Here is an 8,383-nt window from a genome sequence, read left to right as displayed (position 1 = left end):
TCTCCCCATTGTTTGGCCCCTTATTGGTCACCTTGTTCACTGATTGGTCATGTAAACGTATATAAGTGTGTAGACTAGTGGAAATAAAGAGAGAGAAGATACATCTGAACCGGGGCTTCTTGTCGTCCTTGCGGGTCGAGGGCGACAGGTTGGGGTGCGGTATGGCTGGGTTCTTGGTGAGAGCCCTATTCTTAAACTGCAGACAGTCGCCCTCTCCCTGTGTCCTTACATGGCTTTTACCCAGTACATGTACACTGGGAAGGAGAGAGAAAGAGCTTTCTGGTGTCTGTTCTTTTTATTATTATTATTATTATTATTATTTATTTGTATTTGAGAGAGAGAGCATGAGTAGGGGGCAAGGCAGATGAAGGAGGAGAAGCAGACTTCCCTGCTGAGCAAGAAGCCAGATGTGGGGCTCAATCCCAGGACCCTGGCACCATGACATGAGCTGAAGGCAAAGCTTAACCGGCTGAGCCACCCAGGCACCCCTCTGGTGTCTGTTCTTATAAGGCCACTGATCCCATTGTGATCTCATCTGGCCCTAATAACTTTACAAAGACAAATCTCCAAGTAACATCACACTGGGGGCATAGGGTTTCAACATATAAATCAGGGGGACAAGAGCATTCAGTCCATATCAGGGCTAAAGGACATGATGTTTGTATCTTACTTTAAGATGTTCCAACCACGTATGCATTTAAAAATCTTTTTTTAAATATTTTATTTATTTATTTGACAGACAGAGATCACAAGTAGGCAGAGAGGCAGGCACAGAGAGAGGGGGAAGCAGGCTCCCTGCAGAGCAGAGAGCCTGATTCGGGGCTCCATCCCAGGACCCTGGGATCATGACCTGAGCCTAAGGCAGAGGCTTTAACCCACTGAGCCACCCAGGTGCCCCCCACATATGCATTTAAAGAAAGCATGCTAAAGTGGTCATATGTTAACAGTATGTCAATATGTTATATACTGTATGATATGTACAGTTGAAAGTATATTATTTTTTCAACTCTTCTGTATGTTTTTAGGAAAAAGTTGGGGGGGGTGGAGAGTGTGTCCTTAGAAATGACTGTGTTCAGATCTGAGGCACCTAACAGCGTGAGCTTTGTTAAATATCTTAACCTCTCCAAATTGGTTTCTGTATCTTAAAAATGGGGGAAAACATGGCTGCTAAGAAAATGGGCACCAGGCAGCACATTGTTTGCCCATTAAGTTCTCGAATGCCAGGGCCATTGCAAGTGATTTTTCCTCCGTGGGTCTCACGGCCTCCTCAGATGCCAGCCACACTTACTGGATGCTTATCATGTGCCAGCCTCTGAGCTAGAGAGGGGCCTTCCTAAGCTTTGGGTTTGCAGTTCTCATCCACCTTCTAGAAAGCAAGATTACACAATTACAAGGCACGTGGTGGCTTAAGCTATTCAGGGCAGGGCTGAGATTTGAGAGCAAAGCTTTCATTTACAAGTCCACTGCTTGCAAGTGATGTAACCTGCTAGACTGTGGATAGGGGTATCTCTGCATAAGGCTGAAAGAAGATTCTGTGAAAGCCCTTTGGGACCTAGGGAGGCACGCATCAACGTGGAAGCCTGTAGGAGACCCGGCCCAGGAGTGGGTCTCCAACACTTCTCTGCCTCCAACTTCGACATGACGTGGCTCCTGGGGCTTCCCTTCCTTTCCACCACGCTTATGCCCATGGAGATGTGTTCATTTCTGGTTCACCCTTGGAGAAACACACGTGCTCTCAACTATGACTCACCTCCCAAGAGTCTTGGCATCTCTGCGGTTGTCACTAACCCTGTGGGCCTCCATTTCTTCCTCAATTACATGAGAATCATTCCTACTTCGGGGGTCAAAAGAGACAACCCAAATATCAGGCATTCTCTAGGCAACTGGCCTTTTCTGCTTGGAAGGTCTGAGTCCTCCAAACCCAAACATGACCATCCAAAGCTGGTTTGTTCGTGTCACTTGAGGAATCTTTGAAATAGAGTTTGCAGACTTCAGGAGAGGCCACTAGTAGAACTGTAGAAATATTTGATTGCCCATCAAAAGATACTGTTGACAGAGTAGAGGGGCAACCCATGAAATGGGAGAAAATATTTGCAAATTGCATACCCAGATAAGCGGTTAATATCTAGGATACAGAAAAAAGTCCTAAAAGTAAAACAAAACAACCCGATTTTTTAAAAGATTTTTTAATTTTATTTATTCAACAGAGAGATCACAAGTGGGTAGAGAGGCAGGCGGGGGGTAGGGGAGCAGGCTCCCTGCTGAACAGAGAGCCCAATTCGGGGCTCGATCCCAAGACCCTGAGACCATGATCTGAGCTGAAGGCAGAGGCTTAACCCACCGAGTCACCCAGGCACCCAACAATCTGATTTCAAAAATGTGCAAAGGACTTGAACAGACATTTCGCCAAAAAACATCTACAGATGGCCAACAAGCACATGAGAAAATGCTCCACGTCACTGGTCACTAGGGAAATGGGAATCAGAACCAAGATAGCTGGGATACCAGGGTGGCTCAGTCACCTGAGCTGAACATCTGCCTTCAGCTCAGGTCATGATCCTGGAGTCCTGCATCGGGCTCGCTGCTCAGCAGGGAGTCTGCTTCTCCTTATCCCCATGCTTGTACTCTCCCCTCCCAAATAAATAAACAAAATCTTTAAAAATAAAGTAAATTTGTCCTTCACAAAACCCAACCTTTTGGCCACTTTCCCTCACCATGACTTTCTATTTATTTGCTTTCCCTGGGCAGCAAGCAATTCTCCAAGCTACTTACTCTCCCTCTCTGCTCTCTCCTCTCTTCTCTCCTGAACCTGCTCTGATCCCAGTTTGACCCTACCATTCCCCAAAAGCTGCTCTCATCAAGGTCAGAAAAGTGACCTTCACATAGCTGTACCTCATGGTCCACCTCCAGGCCAGGGACATAGCTGGTCCCTCCTCCGGAAGGCACTGTCCTCTTGTGGCTTGAGGACACCTGTTTGCTGGCTCGACTCTGGCCTCGTTGGCTGTTCCTTCCATCTCCAATCTTCCTCACGTGCATGAGCTTTCGGTGTTAGAGGGCCCCTCTGTCTCCCCTCACCCTTTTGGGGAGCTCATGGCAACCCGTGGTTGTAAGTACCCTACCCAGGTGCTGACAGCTCTCACGGTTTTAACTCCAGTCCAGGCCATCTCCTGAGTTTCCGATCCACAACATCCTTCACCAGTTGGAAGCCTAATGTGTATTCTTTTTTTTTTTTTAAGACTTTATTCATTTATTTGAGAGAGAGAGAATGAGCATGAGAAGTGGGAGGGTCAGAGGGAGAAGCAGACTCCCTGCCGAGCAGAGAGCCTGATGTGGGACTCGATCCCAGGACTCCCGTATCATGACCTGAGCCAAAGGCAGTCGCCCAACCAACTAAGCCACCCAACCTAATGCATATTTATTTAGAACTCACCACATCCAAAGCCGACCTCCAGCTCCTGCTCCCAGAACGACCCACTGTTCACCCAACTTATCTCCGTGCCCCCTCAGGCACCCAGCGAGGCCACTTTTCCTCCCTTGCTGTTGGGTGTGGTCACTGAATGGGCAGAAGCAACAGAAGACCTTTCTAGACCCAGCCCATGGAAGCCCGCCATTTGATCCTCTGCCTGCCCAGGACAATTACAGAGCGTGCGGGTCACAAAAGGCACAGCCTCGGGGCACCTGGGTGGCTCAGTCAGTTAAGCCTCTGACTCTTAATTTCAGCTCAGGTCATGATCTTGGGGTCCTGGGATCGAGCCCTGTGTCAGGGTTTGCGTTCAGCCCAGAGTCTGCTCGAGCTTCTTCCCCCCTCCCTCTGCCCCTCTCTAAGAAAAATAATGAAAAGATTGCACAGCTTCTGCCAGGAGCGACCTCTATGACCCACGGAGCCAAACCAACACCCCAACTTCTGCCAAGTGCACAAACGTCCATGAGGCCCAGCCACTGAGAGTTCAGGATGTCCCTCTCTAGCAGCCAGGGTACATAACTGTCCTATGTCTTCAGATTCGTTCCTCTGGCATCCTCTCATCACAGGGCCAAGTATATTAAATATGTATTTTCTTATTTCCTTTATTCCTGAGGCTCTGCTATTTGTGGCCTTGCTGACTGAGGACACACTAACCCCTCCCGGGGCCGCCCTCTTTTTTTTTTTTTTCCTTTAAAGACTTACTTATTTTTGATGATGGGGGAGGGGTAGAGAGAGAGAGAGGGAGAGAGAGAATCTCAAGCAGATTCCACACTGAGTCCAATGCAGGGGTTGTTGACAAGATCCTGAGATCTTGACCTGAGCCGAAATCGAGTCCTATGCTTAACCTAACTGACTGAGCCACCCAGGTGCCCCAGGGGCAACCAATTCTTAAAGAGAGCAAAGAGCTCCCCAGTTCCTGGTACGCATTCATCTGTAAACAACCCATATGGAGTCTGCCTCCAGCTGCCTCCTTTTCAATGGCTCACACACCAAGCCAGTGTCCCTCTCCCTGATTACCCCAGGGCCAGGTACCAGACAGCTAGGGACCGGCCTGGTGCCCCAAAGCCCAGCGGAATTATTTAAACCAACCAATCCAAATTCTTTGCCAGGTCCCAACTAGCCATTCCCTCAGAATCCCCAACTAAGCCTCTTGGCCTTGGCTTTCTTCTTGCTCCTTCTGCCATCTAGCCCAAACCCAGTGCTCCCCATGTGGTCCTGTGTAACGTGGCATGGCCCCTCCTGGGAAATACAAGTAATGAAAACCTTTCAACGACATTGACTTTTCTCTCATCACTCAGTCACCTCTGCAAATTAAGATCCCCTGGGGTGGGGGCACCTGGGTGGCTCAGTTGGTTAAGCAACTGCCTTCAGCTCAGGTCATGATCCCGGAGTCCCAGGATCAAGTCCCATATCAGGCCCTCTGCTCATCAGGGAGCTGGCTTCTCCCTCTGCCCCTCACCCCTTTCATGCTCACTCTCTCTCTCTCAAATAAAAAAATAAAAATTAAAAAAAAAATCCCCTGGGGTGGGGGAGGGGGGAGGTGGTACCTGGCTGTTTCAGTCGGAAGAGCATGTGACTCCTGATCTCGGGCTCGCAAGTTCAAGCCCCATGTTGGGTGTAGGGATCACTGAAATCAATAAAGCATAAAAAAAAAATAATAATAAAATTCCTCAGGCAACAAATGACAAGGTGGCCACTGCAGGCTTTGAAACACCTTGGAGTCACCCTCAACTGCTGTCTTGCTGTTACGTTTCACGACGAGCCCATTAGCAAATCCTTTTGGCTCTACCGGCACAACCTAGGCAGATGAGGACCTCGCTGCTGGGGCACCGGGGCCTCTCCCGGGGTGCGGTGGGCTCCTTACCGCAGTCTCTGCGTACACACCTGCCCCTTCGGTCCACCCATGAGCCAGCAAAATCCTTTGAAACCTAAACCGGGTCACGTCCCTCCTCTGCTCCCATCCTCCAGCAACTCCACTCTGAGAAAAAGCCAGAATGCTTATTGTGACGATGATCCACGATGTCCCACAGGGGCTGACTCTCCTACACACCCTCCATCCACACCACGGTTGTGCCCTTGTCCCTCTGCCCTCCCCGCCTCCGGCTCAGCTCCTTGTTGTTTCTCTAGCACGGCTGGCTCACGCCCTGGGGACCCCTGCCCCCCATCCCGGGAACACTCATCTTCACACATCTACTTGGCTCTCACCCGCCCCCCTCCCGGGTCTTTGCTCAAATGTCACCTGCTCCTTGTGGCCCAACCTGCCTATCTTTTTAAACAACCGCGACCCATCCCCTTCCCCCAGGCTCAGGTTTTTCCTTTCCTGGAAGGCTTATCATTTAATACCACATCTGACATTCCATGAGCTCTTCCTTCTGCCATTGTTATGTGTCCCTCCCCTCAAGAACGGACGGAGGCCGTTCTTAGGATTTGCTGGGCAAGGATGCGTCCCAGGCACACAGAATGGTGGCTGGCACACAGCAAGTGCTCGGAAGTGTTTGTCCGTGAATGAAAGCCCTGATGAAGATAAGCACTGACCTCATAAGAAATGAGACCGTCACCCCTTCTCTTCATTTTCCCAGGACCTGAGCTTTTAGATGGAGTGACATTTTCGTTGGCTCTGTCTGCACATGACAGGCTGGCATTTGCTATTCTTTTTTTTTTTTTAATAATCTTTTTTTTTTTTAAAGATTTTATTTATTTATTTGACAGAGAGAAAGATCACAAGCAGGCGGAGAGTCAGGCAGAGAGAGAGAGAGAGAAGCAGGCTCCCGCCAAGCAAAGAGCCCGATGCGGGGCTCGATCCCAGGACACTGAGATCATGACCTGAGCCGAAGGCAGCGGCTTAATCCACTGAGCCACCCAGGCGCCCCTTTAATAATCTTTTTTAAAACCGATTTCGCTCATTCATTTAAGAGAGAGCGAGAGATAGAGAGCATGAGAACAGGGAGGGTCAGAGGGAGATGCAGACTCCCTCCCAGGTGGGGCTCAATCCCAGGACTCCTGGGATCAGGACCTGAGCGGAAGGCAGATGCTTCACGGGCTGAGCCACGAAGGCGCCTGTGGCATTTGCGATTCTGACGTCGTGATACTCAACACCTGTCTCTCCTCCACCCAGTGGGGACCAGGCTCAGTAAAGCAACATCTCGAGCCTGAAAGCCCTTCTCTCATTTCTGCGGGAAACCCAATCCTCCCTGCACGCTGGGATCACCTGGGAACTTCAAGGCACTCAGGAGGTTGTGAGAGAACAGGTCTGGCGTGCTGCCGGACGAAAGTACTGGAAGTGAACTGGGTGGTTCTAACGGGCTACCAGGCTTAAAAGCAGTGCCAGTTGGAGAAAGCATGCAGGGAGGGGGCTAGTCACTGAGCAAACAGGGAGAGGAACGAGGACCAATGCTGAGAATGATAAAGGCTGGTGAAAAATCTGAAGGACCAAAAAAAAGGAAAATGAACTTGAATTTCAGCCTATGCTTCTCTATAAATGAAAGCCCTTGCATATTTTGCTTGCCATGTGCAAGCAGGGAGTTTCAATCTTTAGACGTTTGGAAGGAAAATCTAGAAGAAAAAGCTGCTCAATTGCAATCCAATTTTCAGGCACTTTTCTGTGTCCCAGCCACCTGCCTATTTCAGTCCTGGGTAACGTTAATGCTTTCCTCCTCAGGCACCGTTGAGATTGATGTAGGCAGCGCTGATATTTACAATTTCCCCTTTGTCCTGTCCTGCGGTGGGTTTCACGCTTCACACGATCCACACACTTTCCACCGTTCCTGTTGATGGTTTTAAAAGCAAAGCCAACAAAGCTTTCAAAGTGGGGCTCTAACACTTGAGATACGAAAGAGGGTTTTGCCAGCTGTGCGGAAGAGAATGCCAATTTCCACTCCACTGCAGACTACTAGTTCCTCCAGCCCCGGACCGTAGCGTGTCTCTGCATCGCCCCCATACTTAGAATGGCTCAGCGTACATGGCAAGCCTTGGCAAATATGTTGTAGTATTATCTGGCAAGAAGGACACATGACATGTGTGGGGTGTTTGCACGGTTTCAAAAGGGCTTCCAGGAGCACCTCCTAGAACCCTCAACTCTGACCTATGTAAAGGTTGTTCCTTCCGCTCTCCAGGCTCAGAGGGTTTGGCTGGTGCGTGGGAGGTCCCAGGAGGACTTAAAGGGAGATCTGGGATCGAGAACCCAAGCGTCCCACAGCTTTCTCCCCCTACAGAACCACCAGTAAATGGTGTCATCATCTGTAAGCAGTTCGGCCTTAGCAGTTCGGCCTGGTGAACAGCCTATTCCTTCCTTGACACGTCGCGGGAGAAAGGTTATTAGCGCTGCTGCTCAAACAACGGGAGATGAGATGATACTTCATACACACGCGGGAACTTTGCCCCGACGACGGGGATATAACTTCCCTTTGCATTTCAACTCACTTAACGTTAAACCTTTTCAACACTGAAAACATTTTCTCAGAAATTCATATGGCGTTTCCAGCATTGTTCCTCTGCCCTGCCTAGGGAAGTGGTCTAGAAACCTAACACTGTTAACGAGAGCATCAAGGTATCCTGGGGCACTGGGCAGGGTGGTGTCAAAATCAAAGTCAGGTGTTAATGGGCTGGGCTAGGGCCCTCTGTCGCAGGGTACAGAGACATTGAGGGCCAGAACCTGGCTTCAGGACGGCGCTGCTGGAGAGCTTTGGGGCATGGGCATTTCCTCTGAGAACTAGTCCCCCGTCCACACTGCCTGTGCCAGCACTGGACTAAGAAACAGACAGTGAACATAGAGTTCTGTTCATGAATTTCCTGTCTGTGAAATAAAAGTATGAATCCTGAACACATGTAAAACAACAATAAAACCCCCAAAAGCTTCCACACTGTTAAAGAAATGTAGAAATTAACAAAATGGAGCTCAAATATGGCGCTGTGGCCAGCAAT

Source organism: Neovison vison, chromosome 5, assembly GCF_020171115.1.
Source record: "Neovison vison isolate M4711 chromosome 5, ASM_NN_V1, whole genome shotgun sequence".
Classification (NCBI taxonomy): Eukaryota; Metazoa; Chordata; class Mammalia; order Carnivora; family Mustelidae; genus Neogale; species Neogale vison.
Note: the sequence above shows the minus strand (reverse complement) of the source record.